We start from the raw sequence: 17,849 nt of genomic DNA on the forward strand, positions 1-17,849 counted from the left end.
CACTCTCACCCTTCCAACATTGCTAGCCTCTCTAGTACCGCGCAACTTTCGCCGGTACCATAAACCCACCATATACCTTCCTCAAAACAAACACCATAGCTACCTATTATGGCATTTCCATAGCCATTCTGAGATATATTTCCAGGCAACTTTCCACTATTCCGTTTATGACACGCTTCATCATTGTCATATCGCTTTGCATGATCATGTAGTTGACATCGTATTTGTGGCAAAGCCACCATTCATAATTCTTTCATACATGTCACTCATGAGTCATTGCATATCCCGATACACCGCCGGAGGCATTCACATAGAGTCATATTTTGTTCTAAGAATTGAGTTGTAATTCTTGAGTTGTAAGTAAATAAAGCGTGATGATCATCATTATTAGAGCATTGTCCCAAGTGAGGAAAGGATGATGGAGACTATGATTCCCCCACAAGTCGGGATGAGACTCCGGACGAAAATAAAAAAGAGGCCAAAAAAAGAGAAGAAGGCCCAAATAAAAAAATGATGAGAGAAAAACATAGAAGGGACAATGTTACTATACTTTTCCACACTTGTGCTTCAAAATAGCACCATGATCTTCATGATAGAGAGTCTCTTATGTTATCACTTTCATATACTAGTGGGAATCTTACATTATAAAACTTGGCTTGTATATTCCAATGATGGGCTTCCTCAAAATGCCCTAGGTCTTCGTGAGCGAGCAAGTTGGATGCACACCCACTTATTTTCTTTTTGAGCTTTCATACACTTATAGCTCTAGTGCATCCGTTGCATGGCAATCCCTACTCACTCACATTGATATCTATTGATGGGCATCTCCATAGCCCATTGATATGCCTAGTTGATGTGAGACTATCTTCTCCTTTTTGTTTTCTCCACAACCACCATTCTATTCCACATATAGTGCTATGTCCATGGCTCACACTCATGTATTGCGTGAAGATTGAAAAAGGTTGAGAACATCAAAAGTATGAAACCATTGGTTGGCTTTTCATCGAGGTTGTGCATGATTTAAACACTTTGTGTGGTGAAGATAGAGAATAGCCAGACTATATGATTTTGTAGGGATAACTTTCTTTGGTCATGTTATTTTGAGAAGACACAATTGCTTAGTTAGTATGCTTGAAGTATTATTATTTCTATGTCAATATTAGACTTTTGTCTTGAATCTCTCAGATCTGAATATTCATGCCACAATAAAGATAATTACATTGAGAATTATGCTAGGTAGCATTCCACATCAAAAATTCTGTTTTTATCATTTACCTACTCGAGGACGAGCAGGAATTAAGCTTGGGGATGCTTGATACGTCTCCAACGTATCTATAATTTTTGATTGTTCCGTGCTATTATATTATCTGTTTTGGATGTTAATGGGCTTTATTTTACCCTTTTATATTATTTTTGGGACTAGCCTACTAATCCAAGGCCCAGTGCAAATTGCTATTTTTTTGCCTATTTCAGTGTTTCACAGAAAAGGAATATCAAACGGAATCCAAACGGAATGAAACCTTTGGGAGAGTTATTTTTCGAACAAACGTGATCCAGAGGACTTGGAGTGGACGTCAAGAAACAAACGATGAGTCCACGAGGCAGGGGGGCGCGCCCTCCCCACTCGTGGGCCCCTTGTGGCTCAACCGACCTACTTCTTACTCCTATATATATTCATATACCCCAAAAACATCCAGGAGCACCACAAAACCCTATTTCCACCGCCACAACCTTCTGTACCCAAGAGATCCCATCTTGGGGCCTTTTCCGGAGCTCCGTCGGAGGGGCCATCGATCACGAAGGGCCTCTACATCAACTCCATGGCCTCTCCGGTGATGTGTGAGTAGCTTACTTCAGACCTTCGGGTCCAGAGTTATTAGCTAGATGGATTCTTCTCTCTCTTTGGATCTCAATACAAAGTTCTCCTCAATCTTCTTGGAGATCTATTCGATGTAACTCTTTTTGCGGTGTGTTTGTTGAGATCCGATGAATTGTGGGTTTATGATCAGGTCTATCTATGAACAATATTTGATTCTTCTCTGAAATCTTTTATGTATGATTGGTTTATCTTTGCAAGTCTCTTTGAATTATCAGTTTGGTTTGGCCTACTAGATTGATCTTTCTTGCAATGGGAGAAGTGCTTAGCTTTGGGTTCAATCTTGCGGTGCTCGATCCCAGTGACAGAAAGGGAAATGACACGTATTGTATTGTTGCTATCGAGGATAAAAAGATGGGGTTTATATCATATTTCTTGAGTTTCTCCCTCTACATCATGTCATATTGCCTAATGCGTTACTCTGTTCTTATGAACTTAATACTCTAGATGCATGCTGGATAGCGGTCGATGTGTGGAGTAATAGTAGTAGATGCAGCCAAGAGTCGGTCTATTTCTCACGGACGTGATGCCTATATACATGATCATGCCTAGATATTCTCATAATTATTTGCTTTTCTATCAATTGCTCGACAGTAATTTGTTCACCCACCGTAATACTTATGCTATCTTGAGAGAAGCCACTAGTGAAACCTATGGCCCCCAGGTCTATCTTTTATCATATAAGTTTCCAATCTACTTTACTTTGCAACCTTTACTTTCAATCTTTATCATAAAAATACCAAAAATATTTATCTTATTATTATTATCTCTATCAGATCTCACTCTCGTAAGCGACTATGAAGGGATTGACAACCCCTTTATCGCGTTGGTTGTGAGGTTCTTATTTGTTTGTGTAGGTACGAGGGACTTGCGTGTGGCCTCCTACTGGATTGATACCTTGGTTCTCAAAAAATGAGGGAAATACTTATGCTACTTTGCTGCATCACCCTTTGCTCTTCAAGGGAAAACCAACGCAGTGCTCAAGAGGTAGCACCAGCGCATCGCGACGTTTCTCCACCAGCTTGGGTTCCGCTCTACCCGCTCAGACGCCTCGCTCTTCGTCTATCATCAGGGCTATGACACGGCCTACTTGCTGCTCTATGTTGACAACATCATCCTAACGGCATGTACGGCTGGTCTTCTCAGTCAGCTCACGGCTCGTCTTCGCGTTGAGTTCGCCATTAAGGACCTGGGTCCTTTGCACTACTTCCTCTGTGTCGAGGTGGTGCGCCGTCTGGATGGCTTCTTCCTTCATCAGCGGAAGTACACTCACGAGCTCCTGGAGCGTGCCGGCATGCTTAACTACAAGCCACGCCTGTTGATACGAAGGCCAAGCTTTCTGCCACGGATGGTTCTCCTACTTCGGATGCTGCTTTCTATCGGTCTATCATCGGTGCTTTACAGTACCTCACTCCGACTCGCCCGGAGATTCAGTATGACGTGCAGCAGGTGTGTCTTCATATGCATGCTCCTCGAGACGTTCACTGGGCTGCTGTCAAGTGGATTCTCCGCTATATCTGTGGCACTATGGATCTTGGCGTCACGCTTCACGCCTCCGCCGACACCGCCCTCACTGCCTACTCCGATGCAGACTGGGCGGGCTGCCCTGACACTCATCGCTCCACTTCGAGATATTGTGTCTACGTTGGACTCTCACTTATCTCGTGGTCATCCAAGCGGCAGCTACGGTCTCTCGTTCCAGTGCTGAGGCTGAGTATCGTGCGGTGGCCAACACCGTCGCCGAGTGTTCATGGCTTCGCCAGCTGCTTCAGGAGCTCTCTTGCCTTATTGACCGTGCCACGGTGGTCTACTGCGACAATGTAACACCCACGATGCGGCTATATCTCCCATGTGTCGGGGCACGACTTAGAGGCATAACCGCATGGTAGACATGTCGCAAGAGGGGTAATATTTATGCATCCCATGTATTGAAAAAGAAAGGGATAAAGAGTTGGCTTACAATCGCCACTTCACACAATACAAATATATATCATACATCATCCAGAATACAATCAAGGTCCGACTACAGAACCAAAAGAAAGACAACCCCAAAAGCTAGATCCCCGATCGTTCCAACTGGGCTCCACTACTGATCAATAGGAAACGAAACAACAGAACGAACAAGATCTTCATCGAGCTCCCACTTGAGCTCGGTTGCGTCATCTGCACTGGTATCATCGGCACCTGCAACTGTTTGGAAGTATCTGTGAGTCACGAGGACTCAGCAATCTCACACCCGCGAGATCAAAACTATTTAAGCTTATGGGTAGGAAAGGGTAGTGAGGTGGAGCTGTAGCACTAAGCATATATGGTGGCTAACATACGCAAATAAGAGCGAGAATAGAAGCAACACAACGGTCTAGAAACTATAAGTGATCAAGAAGTGATCCTGAAACTACCTACGTTCAAGGATAACACAAGAACCGTGTTCACTTCTGGGACCCCGCCGAGAAGAGACCATCATGGCTACACACGCGGTTGATTCATTTTAATTAAGTTAAGTGTCAAGTTCTCTACAACCAGACATTAACAAATTCCCATCTGCCCATAACCGCGGGCATGGCTTTCGAAAGTTCAAAACCCTGTAGGGGTGTCCCAACTTAGCCCATCACAAGCTCTCACAGTCAACGAAGGATATTCCTTCTCCCAGGAAGACCCGATCAGACTCGGAATCCCAGTTAAAAGACATTTCGACAATGGTAAAACAAGACCAGCAAAGCCACCCGATGTGTCGACAGTCCCGATAGGAGCTGCACATATCTCGTTCTCAGGGCAACACCAGATAGGTCAAGCTACGAGTAAAACCAGCCCTCGAGTTGCCCCGAGGTGTCCCCATAGGCTGCCCGGTTCGAACCAACACTTAGACAAGCACTGCCCCCCCCCCCCGGGGGGGGGGGGTTAAAATAAAGATGACCCGAGGGAAGGGTAGGTGGTGGTGAGGCAAATGGTAAAACCAAGGTTGAGCCTTGCTGGAGGAGTTTTATTCAAAGCGAACTGTCAAGGGGTTCCCATAACACCCAACCACGTAAGGAACGCAAAATCAAGGAACATAACACCGGTATGACGGAAACTAGGGCAGCAAGAGTGGAACAAAACACCAGGCATAAGGCCGGGCCTTCCACCCTTTACCAAGTGTATAGATGCATTAATTAAAATAATAGATATTGTGATATCCCAACATATCCATGTTCCAACATGGAACAAACTTCATCTTCACCTGCAACTAGCAACGCTATAAGAGGGGCTGAGCAAAAGCGGTAACATAGCCAAACAACGGTTTGCTAGGAAAAGGTGGGTTAGAGGCTTGACATGGCAATATGGGAGGCATGATATAGCAAGTGGTAGGTATCGCGGCATAGAAAAAGAGCGAACAACTAGCAAGCAAAGATAGAAGTGATTTCGAGGGTATGGTCATCTTGCCTGAGATCCCGCAAGGAAGAAGAACGATTCCATGAAGAAGACAAACGGACGTAGTCAAACGGATCCTCACAAACGCGACGTTATCGGAACTAACCCGAAGAAGCAACACCAGAAAGAAACAAAGAACATGGTAAACAACCACCACATGAACATGGCATGATGCACAATTAAGTATGATGCATGTCTGGTTTAATGAGGCATGGCATGGCAAAGTGCACAAACAACACTACAAGTTAAGTGGAGCTCAATATGCATCGGGATGCATATTGACAAAAAACCACATTCCATTATTTAGTTCGATCTCGTTATGTACTGCTACGTCTTGAGCTTGCGTTGATTTTCCCCGAAGAGGAAGGGATGATGCAGCAGGGTAGCATAAGTATTTCCCTCAGTTTTTGAGAACCAAGGTATCAATCCAGTAGGAGGCCACGCTCAAGTCTCTCGTACCTGCACAAAGCGATTGCTACTCGCGAGCTCCGTTAGCGAAAGAAAACAAAAGACCACTTCAAGGTACTGTAATTAACTCATTCTTTATTTATATTGGTGTTAAACCTACTGTATTCCAACTTCTCTATGGATTATAAACTATTTTACTAGCCATAGATTCATCAAAATAAGCAAACAACACACGAAAAACAGAATCTGTCAAAAACAGAACAGTCTATAGTAATCTGTAGCTAGCGCAAAATATGGAACCCCAAAAAAATAAATTGCTGGACGTGAGGAATTTATCTATTAATCATCTGCAAAAAGAATTAACTAAATATCACTCTTCAAATAAAAATGACAGCAATTCTCGTGAGCGCTAAAGTTTCTGTTTTTTACAGCAAGTTCAACAAGACTTTCCCCAAGTCTTCCCAACGGTTCTACTTGGCACAAACACTAATTAAATACAAAAAACACAAAAAAAACAGAGGCTAAATAATTTATTTATTACTAATTAGGAGCAAAAAGCAAGGAATAAAAATAAAATTGGTTGCCTCCCAACAAGTGCTATCGTTTAACGCCCCTAGCTAGGCATAAATGTGAGGATAGATCTAGGTATTGCCATCTTTGGTAGGCAATCCATAAGTGGCTCTCATGATAGTTTCATATGGTAATTTTATTTTCTTTCTTGGAAAGTGTTCCATGCCCTTTTTAATAGAAATTGAAATCCAATATTCCCTTCCTTCATATCAATAATCGCACCAACCGTTCTAAGGAAAGGTCTACCAAGAATAATAGGGCATGAAGGATTGCAATCTATATCAAGAACAATGAAATCTACAGGCACATAATTCATATTTGCAACAATAAGAACATCATTAATCCTTCCCATATGTTTCTTTGGAATCCGCAAGATGCAAGTTTAGAGAGCAATCATCAAAATCGCGGAAATCTAGTAAATCACACAAAGTCTTGGGAATAGTAGAGACACTAGCACCCAAATCACACAAAGCATAAAACGCATGATCTTTAATTTTAATTTTAATAGTTGGTTCCCACTCATCATAGAGTTTTCTAGGAATAGAAACTTTCAACTCAAGTTTTTCTTCATAAGATTGCATCAAGGCATCAACAATATGTTCGGTGAAGGCTTTATTTTGACTATAAGCATGTGGAGAATTTAGCACGGATTGCAACAAGGAAATACAATCAATTAAAGAGCAACTTTCATAATTAAATTCCTTGAAATCCAATATAGTGGGTTTAACAACATCTAGATTTGTATTTCTTTCAATCCCACTTTCATCAATTTCATCATTAAGATCTAAATACTCCAAATTTTTAGAACGCCTTCTAGGTAAAGGAAGATCATATTCAGTTTCATCAGGATTCATATTGCAAAACAAATATTTAATAGGGTACACATCAATACTTTTAGATCTTCATCTTGATTTTCATAGGTATTGGAAGAACACGCTTTAATAAAGGCATCTTTGGAAGCACGCATCCTAGCGGTTCTTTCCTTGCACTCATCAATGGAAATTCTCATGGCTTTGAGAGACTCATTGATATCATGCTTAGGAGGAATAGATCTAAGCTTTAAAGAATCAACCTCAAGAGAAATTCTATCAATGTTCCTAGCCAAATCATGAACTTTAAGCAATTTCTCTTCAAGTAAAGCATTAAAATTCTTTTGTGAATTCATAAACTCTTTAACACTATTCTCAAATTCAGAGGGCATCTTATTATAATTTCCATAAGAGTTGTTGTAGGAATTCCCATAATTATTAGAAGGATTACCAGGATATGGCTTAGGATTAAAATTCCCTCTATAAGCGTTGTTACCAAAATTATTCCTACCAACAAAATTCACATCCATAGATTCATTGTTGTTCTCAATCAAAGTAGACAAAGGCATATCATTAGGATCAGAAGAAACACTCTTAGTAGCAAATAATTTCATAAGTTCATCCATCTTTCCACTCAACACATTAATTTCTTCTATCGCATGCACTTTTTTATTAGAAGATCTTTCAGTATGCCATTGAGAATAATTAACCATAATATTATCTAGGAGTTTAGTAGCATCTCCTAATGTGATTTGCATAAAAGTGCCTCCCGCGGCCGAATCTAAAAGATTTCTAGAAGCAAAATTCAATCCGGCATAAAAATTTTGTATGATCATCCTCAAATTCAAATGATGAGTAGGGCAATTACGTATCATTAATTTCATTCTCTCCCAAGCTTGTGCAACATGTTCATGATCAAGTTGTTTAAAGTTCATAATATCGTTTCTAAGAGAGACGATCTTAGCGGGAGGAAAATACTTAGAGATAAAAGCATCTTTGCACTTGTTCCATGAATCAATACTATTCTTAGGCAAAGACGAAAACCAAGCTTTAGCACGATCTCTAAGCGTAAAAGGAAATAGCTTCAATTTAACGACATCATTACTGACATCTTTTTTCTTTTGCATATCACATAAATCAACAAAGCTATTCAGATGAGTAGCGACATCTTCACTAGGAAGGCCTGCGAATTGATCTTTCATAACAAGATTCAACAAAGCAGTATTAATTTCACAAGATTCATCATCGGTAAGAGGAGCAATTGGAGTGCTAAGGAAATCATTATTGTTGGTATTGGTGAACCCATACTAATGAACTTTTTGCTAAGTTAAATTGTCCCTTGATAAAAATCAAAGTCAAAATCAAATTCAAATTGCAAGTCAAATTAGTATTTCTTCAAACAGTAAAACAAAACTATTGGTTGAGTTGCAAATATTCAGTAAGTAATTGTCATGTAAAAACCAACATCATTTGAATTATTAAAATGCCCTTAACCTATTTAAAACTGAACCAACATCATTAAATTAAGTCTTCTAGATTAAATAAATAGTTGAACTCTTCAAAATAAGTTGAGAGTTGTTGTGCCAACTCAAAACATTGCCTAGTATTTATGTGCTTACTTGCTCATGCAACTAAAATCAATTGGTATTTTATTGAATTGTAAAACAGAGAAGAAATAAAGACTAAACAAAAGAACAAAACATACATTGTGCCACTCGACCTTAAGTCCATAGTAAAGGTCCGACCCGACTCCCCCTGTCGTCTTCCTCCTGTTCACTGCGTCCCCGTGGAGGACCCAAGCGTGTCCATGGTCGGGGATCGCCACGCGCGAGTCATCCAAGCCTCCCCGACAAGGATAAGATCATCCCCGGCGCCAGGGGTTTCGTTCGCATCCTCTACCCTGCACAATTATACCCCTCTCACCTCAGATTCACCGTTGCGAGCACACGAGCCCCCTCGTCACCATGGACCTCGTCGTTCCCGCGACCACTATCACCCCCACTCCGTAGCAACGCATCCACGAGCTCCGCCGTCATCATCTGCATCATCCACGCTCTCGAGTTTGTGCTGGGAGCCCCTGCATCACCGGATCTGTTGTCGTCTTCAACCTTCGGCCATCGACGCGTCCACGCCGATTATCGATGTTCTGCTACTCCTAAGCCACCGTCGGGCCTCCTTGTGCCTCCATAGTGATCTCCCGCTTCTTTCCCCTCTCTCCCACACTCGGTTTGGCCTCCCTAGCCACTTCTCTCACCATGGCCGAAGCTCCTCTTCGCCGGCCACATCGCAGTCGCATCCACAACAAGTAGAGCTTGCGTCTGAGCTCTGCAACGAGCTCCTGGCATCCCTAGGAAGCCATCGAGCCACGCAACGTCACTTGTCGCTTATTATAGCGCCTAAACCAAGCTCGCCCGAAGCCTCCATCACTGCATGTTGATGTTTGGGGTTTCCTCCCCTCCATTCTTGGGGGTGTCTACCATGTACACATCATAGGTGGAGTTTGCTGCCCACTTGCCGTTGTGATTGATGGCAAGTGGCAGAGCGTTATCTGATGTGTCACAAAATTCTTCATCTACATGGTTGCCTCCTCAGAGGCGCTGGCTAGGACGTCGGTCAAGTCCTCGACGGTAGCAACTAGGTGGGTGGAGGGTGGGCTGAAAATTCCAGATTCTCCTGTTTTCCCCATATTTGATTGTACACCAAGTGTCGATTTTTCCTTAGATCGTGAGGCTCTGAATGTGACCTAACTTCTCGTTTAGGAGCGCCTTGTCGGCTTCCCCATACCCTGGTTGAAGGTTGGGTTCGGCTGGAGTTTGCCCGAGATCCGAACTGACATGGTCATGGGGTCTTCGTTGTGTTGGGAAACATAGTAGAAGAACAAAAAAAATCTCCCTAGGATCACCTCGGAACAATATGAAGATGCATAACGAGTTGTGATCAATGATCGTTACCGACTTTGGGAGTGCGGTAGAAGTAGATGAGTCGGTGTAGATCGTACTTGCAGTCCCTCGAACGTCGATGACGATCTTGTGAGCCGCCCTAGAGCGATCCCTCGAACAGAAGATCAAAAGCATGCCGTCTCTACATGGTTGCAAGCGTACGGTCTTCAAGATCTACAGCGCTTCGCCGTCCAGAGCTAATCGTCGCTGGAGAATTACAGGGAGGAGTTTAGAACCACACCGGGCTTCTAATTATGAGGATTAGAGGTGGCTAGGGTTATCTCTAATTAGTCAACTAGGACTAACTAGAACTAGAACTAGATCAACTAGAGGAGGCTCCAAAACTTGTGTTGTCATAGGTTGGAAATCCTCTAGTATATATAGATTAGAGGGGAGAGGGAGGGCTGGCACTGATACGTCTCCAACGTATCTAGAATTTTTTATTGTTCCATGTTGTTATATTATCAATCTTGGATGTTTATAATCATTTTATATCATTTTTTGGTACTAACCTATTGACATAGTGCCAAGTGCCAGTTGCTGTTTTTTCCATCTTTTTTACATCGCAGAAAACCAATATCAGACGGAGTCCAAATGCCACGAAACTTTACGGAGAATTTTTATGCACCAAAAGGAACACAACGGGCCCTGGCTGCGCCTGGGGGGGTGCCCCGAGGAAGGCACAACCCACCAAGGCACGCCAGGAGGCCCAGGCGCGCCCTGGTGGGTTGTGCCCACCTCGTGTACCCCCGGACCGCCTATTTGCTCTATAAATACCCCAATATTTCCAGAACCCTAGGGGAGTCGACGAAATATTCATCTAGCTGCCGCAGAGTCCAGAACCACCAGATCCAATCTAGACACCATCTCGGATGGGGTTCACCACCTCCATAGGTGCCTCTCCGATGATGCGTGAGTAGTTGTTTGTAGACCTTCGGGTCCATAGTTAGTAGCTATATGGCTTCATCTCTCTCTCTCTATCTCTCTCTCCCTCTCTTGATTCTCAATACAATGGTCTCTTGGAGATCCATATGATGTAACTCTTTTGCGGTGTGTTTGTTGGGATCGATGAACTTTGATTTTACGATCAGATCTATCCTTTTATATCCATGAAAGTATTTGAGTTTCTTTGATATCTTTTATGCATGATCTCTTATAGCCTCGTATTTCTTCTCCGATATTTGGGTTTTGTTTGGCCAACTTGATCTATTTATCTTGCAATGGGAAGACGTGCTTTGTAGTGGGTTCGATCTTACGGTGCTTGATCCCAGTGAGAGAAAGGGAACTGACACGTATGTATCATTGCTACTAAGGATAAAATGATGGGGTCTATCTCTAGATAGATAGATCTTGTCTACATCATGTCATCATTCTTATTGCGTTACTCCGTTTCTCCATGAACTTAATACAGTAGATGCATGCTGGATAGCGGTCGATGTGTGGAGTAATAGTAGTAGATGTAGGCAGGAGTCAGTCTACTAATCTTGGACGTGATGCCTATATAATGATCATTGCCTGGATATCATCATGAGTATTTGAAGTTCTATCAATTGCCCAACAGTAATTTGTTCACCCACCATTTGCTATTTTTCTCGAGAGAAGCCACTAGTGAAACCTACGGCCCCCGGGTCTCTTTCTCATATCATTTGCCTTTGCGATCTATTTTGCTTTGCTTTTATTTCAGATCTATTGATCCAAAAACCCAAAAATACTTTGCTGCACTTTATTTTATTTGCGACCTATTTATTCAATCTAATACAACTTTCTCCCGTCATGCACCAATTTCTGGCACCGTGATACGTCTCCAACGTATCTATAATTTTTGATTGCTCCATGCTATTATATTATTTATTTTGGATGTCAATGGGCTTTATTTTACACTTTTATATCATTTTTGGGAATAACCTACTAACCAGAGGCCCAGCCCAAATTGCTGTTTTTTTTGCCTATTTTAGGGTTTCGCCGAAAAGGAATATCAAACGGAGTCCAAACGGAATGAAACCTTCGGGAACGTGATTTTCTCAACAAACATGATCCAGGAGACTTGGAGTGAGCGTCAAGAAACAAACAAGGAAGCCATGAGGTAGTGGGCGCGCCTACCCCCTTGGGCACACCCTCCACCCTCGTGGGCCCCTCGTTGCTCCACCGACGCACTTCTTCCTCCTATATATATCCACGTACCCCCCAAACATCCAGGAGCACCATGATGACCCACAAGTATAGGGGATCTATCGTAGTCCTTTTGATAAGTAGGAGTGTCAAACCCAACGAGGAGCAAAAGGAAATGATAAGCGGTTTTCAGCAAGGTATTCTCTGCAAGCGCTGAAATAATAGGTAACATATAGTTTTGTGATAGGATAATTTGTAACGAGCAACAAGTAACAAAATTAAATAAAGTGCAGCAAGGTGGCCCAATCCTTTTTGTAGCAAAGTACAAGGCTGGACAAACTCTTATATGATGTAAAGCGCTCCCGAGGACACATGGGAATATCGTCAAGCTAGTTTTCATCACGTTCATATGATTCGCGTTCGGTACTTTGATAATTTGATATGTGGGTGGACCGGTGCTTGGGTGTTGTCCTTACTTGGACAAGCATCCCACTTATGATTAACCTCTATTGCAAGCATCCGCAACTACAACAAAGTATTAAGGTAAACCTAACCATAGCATGAAACATATGGATCCAAATCAGCCCCTTACGAAGCGACGCATAAACTAGGGTTTAAGCTTCTGTCACTCTAGCAACCCATCATCTACTTATTACTTCCCAATGCCTTCCTCTAGGCCCAAATAATGGTGAAGTGTCATGTAGTCGACGTTCACATAACACCACTAGAGGAGAAACAACATACATCTCATCAAAATGTCGAACGAATACCAAATTCACATGACTACTAATAGAAAGTCTTCTCTCATGTCCTCAGGAACAAATGTAACTACTCACAAAGCATATTAATGTTCATAATCAGAGGAGTATTAATATGCATAAATGATCTGAACATATGATCTTCCACCAAATAAACCAACTAGCATCAACTACGAGGAGTAATTAACACTACTAGCAACCCACAGGTACCAATCCCAGACTTGGAGACAAGAATTGGATACAAGAGATGAACTAGGGTTTTGAGAGGAGATGGTGCTGGTGAAGATGCTGATGGAGATTGCCCTCTCCCGATGAGAGGAGCGTTGGTGATGACGATGGTGATGATTTCCCCCTCCCGAAGGGAAGTTTCCCGGGCAGAACAGCTCCACCGGAGACCTAGATTGGTTCCGCCAAGGTTCCGCCTCGTGGCGGCGGAGTTTCGTCTGGAAATATGGATTCTAATTTTTTCCTCATCGAAAGACTCCATATAGCAGAAGATGGCCATCGGAGGGCCATCAGGGGGCCCACGAGGTAGGGGGGCACGCCCCACCCTCATGGGCAGGGTGTGCCCCCCTGGTGAACTTCTTTCTCTCAGTATTTTTTATATATTCTGAAAACATCTTCCGTGAAGTTTCAGGACTTTTGGAGCTCTGCAGAATAGGTCTCTAATATTTGCTCCTTTTCCAGCCTAGAATCCCAGCTGCCGACACTCGGGGCCTTTTCCGGAGCTCCGACGGAGGGGCCATTGATCACGGAGGGCCTCTACATCAACTCCATGGCCTCTCCGGTGATGTGTGAGTAGTTTATTTCAGACCTACGGGTCCATAGTTATTGGCTAGATGGCTTCTTCTCTCTCTTTGGATTTCAATACAAAGTTCTCCTCGATCTTCTTGGAGATCTATTCGATGTAAGCTTCTTTTGCGGTGTGTTTGTCGAGATCCGATGAATTGTGGGTTTATGATCCAGTTTATCTATGAACAATATTTGAATCTCCTCTGAATTATTTTATGGATGATTTGTTTATCTTTGCAAGTCTCTTCGAATTATCAGTTTGGTTTGGCCTACTAGATTGATCTTTCTTGCAATGGGAGAAGTGCTTAGATTTGGGTTCAATCTTGCGGTGCTCGATCCCAGTGACAGAAAGGGAAACGACACGTATTGTATTGTTGCCATCGAGGATAAAAGATGGGGGTTTATATCATATTGCATGAGTTTATCCCTCCACATCATGTCATCTTCCTTAAAGCATTACTCTGTTCTTATGAACTTAATACTCTAGATGCATGCTGGATAGCGATCGATGTGTGGTGTAATAGTAGTAGATGCAGAATCGTTTCGGTCTACTTGTCGCGGACGTGATGCCTATATACATGATCATACCTAGATATTCTCATAACTATGCTCAATTCTATCAATTGCTCGATAGTAATTCATTTACCCACCATAATACTTATGCTCTTGAGAGAAGCCACTAGTGAAACCTATGGCCCCGGGTCTATCTTCCATCATATTAATCTTCCAATACTTAGTTATTTCTATTGCCTTTTATTTTACTTTGCATATTTATTTCTCTTTATCATAAAAATACCAAAAATATTATCTTATCATATCTATCAGATCTCACTCTCGTAAGTGACCGTGAAGGGATTTACAACCCCTTTATCACGTTGGTTGCGAGGTTCTTATTTGTTTGTGTAGGTGCGTGCGACTTGAGAATGATCTCCTACTGGATTGATACCTTGGTTCTCAAAAACTGAGGGAAATACTTACGCTACTTTGCTGCATCACCCTTTCCTCTTCAAGGGAAAACCAACGCAGTGCTCAAGAGGTAGCAAGAAGGATTTCTGGCGCCGTTGCCGGGGAGATTAGCGCCAAGTCAAGTCAAGATTTGACTCCCAACAACGAGTCATTTTTGGCTTCATTGCCAAGTGAAGACATACATAGTACCCATCACAAACTCTTATCCCTCGCATTACATTGTTTGCCATTTGCCCGTCGTTTTCCTCTCCCCCACTTCACCCTTGCCGTTTTATTCGCTCTCTCTCTCCGTTCCCCTTCTCTTTCCCTATTTGCCTCTTTTGCCCGTTTCTTGTTTGCTTGTGTGTTGGATTGCTTGCTTGTCACGATGGCTCAAAATAATACTAAATTGTGTGACTTTGCCAATACCAACAACAATGATTTTCTTAGCACTCTGATTGCTCCTCTTACCGATGCTGAATCTTGTGAAATTAATGTTGCTTTGTTGAATCTTGTCATGAAAGATCAATTCGCCGGCCTTCCTAGTGAAGATGCCACTACCCATCTAAAAAACTTAGTTGATTTGTGTGATATGCAAAAGAAGAAAGATGTGGATAATGATATTGTTAAACTTAATCTATTCCCGTTTTCGCTCAGAGATCGTGCTAAAGCTTGGTTTTTGTCTTTTCCTAAAAATAGTATTAATTCATGGAATAAGTGCAAAGATGCTTTTATCTCTAAGTATTTTCCTCCCGCTAAGATCATCTCTCTTAGAAACGATATTATGAATTTTAAGCAACTTGATCATGAACATGTTGCACAATCTTGGGAGAGGATGAAATTAATGATACGTAATTTCCCTACACATGGTTTGAATCTTTGGATGATTATACAAAACTTTTATGCCAGATTGAATTTTGCTTCTAGAAATATTTTAGATTCGACCGCGGGAGGCACTTTTATGGAAATCACTTTAGGAGAAGCTACTAAACTCCTAGATAATATTATTGTTATGGCACACCGAAAGATCTACTAATAAAAAAGTGCATGCAATTGAAGAGATTAATGTTTTGAGTAAAAAGATGGATGAACTTATGAAATTGTTTGCTAATAAGAGTGCTCCTACTTATCCTAATGATATGCCTTTGTCTACTTTGATTGAGAATAATAATGAATCTATGGATGTGAATTTTGTTGGTAGGAACAATTTTGGTAACAATGCGTACAGAGGTAATTTTAATTCTTGGCCATTTCCTAGTAATTCCTCTAATAATTATGGTAATTCCTACAACAATTCTTATGGAAATTATAATAATATGCCCTCTGAATTTGAGACTATTGTTAAGGATTTTATGAATTCGCAAAAGAATTTCAATGCTTTGCTTGAAGAAAAATTGCTTAAGGTTGATGAATTGGCTAGGAACATTGATAGAATTTCTATTGATGTTGATTCTTTGAAACTTAGATCTATTACACCTAAGCATGATATCAATGAGTCTCTCAAAGCCATGAGAATTTCCATTGATGAGTGCAAAGAAAGAACCGCTAGGATGCGTGCTAAGAAAGATTGCTTTGTCAAAGCGTGTTCTTCTAGTTTTCATGATAATAAAGATGAAGATCTAAAAGCTATTGATGTGTCTCCTATTAAATCTTTGTTTTGCAATATGAATCTTGATAATGATGGAACTAAAGATGAGCCACCTTTAGCTAGAAGGCGTTCCAAAAATTCGGAGTTTTTAGATCTTGATTCAAAAATTGTTAAAAGTGGGATTGAAGAGGTCAAAACTTTAAATAGTAATGAACCCACTATTTTGGATTTCAAGGAATTTAATTATGATAATTGCTCTTTGATAGATTGTATTTCCTTGTTGCAATCTATGCTAAATTCTCCTCATGCTTATAGTCAAAATAAAGCTTTTACTAAACATATCGTTGATGCTTTGATGCAATCTTATGAAGCAAAATTTGACTTGGAAGTTTCTATCCCTAGAAAAATTTATGATGTGTGGGAACCTACAATAAAAATTAAAATTAAATATCATGAGTGCTATGCTTTGTGTGATTTGGGTTCTAGTGTTTCCACGATTCCAAAAACTTTGTGTGATTTGCCAGGTTTCCGTGATTTTGATGATTGTTCTTTAAACTTGCACCTTGCGGATTCCACTATTAAGAAACCTATGGGAAGAATTAATGATGTTCTTATTGTTGCAAATAGGAACTATGTGCCCGTAGATTTCATTGTTCTTGATATATATTGCAATCCTTCATGTCCTATTATTCTTGGTAGACCTTTCCTTAGAACGATTGGTGCAATTATTGATATGAAGGAAGGGAATATTAGATTCCGATTTCCATTAAGAAAGGGCATGGAACACTTTCCTAGAAATAAAATTAAATTACCATATGAATCTATTATGAGAGTCACTTATGGATTGCCTACCAAAGATGACAATACCTAGATCTATCCTTACTTTTATGCCTAGCTAGGGGCGTTAAACGATAGCGTTTGTTGGGAGGCAACCCAATTTTATTTTTATTCCTTGCTTTTTGCTCCTGTTTAGTAATAAATAATTTATCTAGCCTTTTTATTGTGTTTTTTGTGTTTAATTAGTGTTTGTGCCAAGTAGAACCATTGGGAAGACTTGGGGAAAGTCTTTTTGATCTTGCTGTAAAAAATAGAAACTTTAGCGCTCACGAGAATTGCTGCCATTTTTATTTGGAAGGTGAAATTTAGTTAATTATTTTTTAATATGCTTAATAGATAAATTCCTCACATCCAGAAATTTATTTTAGAATTTTTGGGGTTCCAGAAGTTGCGTTACCTACAGATTACTACAGACTATTCTGTTTTTGACAGATTCTGTTTTTCTTGTGTTGTTTGCTTATTTTGATGAATCTATGGCTAGTAAAAGAGTTTATAAACCATAGAGAAGTTGGAATACAGTAGGTTTAACACCAATATAAATAAAGAATGAGTTAATTACAGTACCTTGAAGTGGTGTTTTGTTTTCTTTCGCTAACGGAGCTCACGAGATTTTCTATTTTGAGTTTTGTGTTGTGAAGTTTTCAAGTTTTGGGTAAAGATTTGATGGATTATGGAACAAAGAGTGGCAAGAGCCTAAGCTTGCGTATTCCCATGGCACCTCAAGGTAAAATTAAGGGACACCAAAAAGCCTAAGCTCAGGGATGCCCCGAAAGGCATCCCCTCTTTCGTCTTCATCTATCGATAACTTTA

Source organism: Triticum aestivum, chromosome 2A (genome assembly GCF_018294505.1).
Source record: "Triticum aestivum cultivar Chinese Spring chromosome 2A, IWGSC CS RefSeq v2.1, whole genome shotgun sequence".
In the NCBI taxonomy this organism is placed as follows: Eukaryota; Viridiplantae; Streptophyta; class Magnoliopsida; order Poales; family Poaceae; genus Triticum; species Triticum aestivum.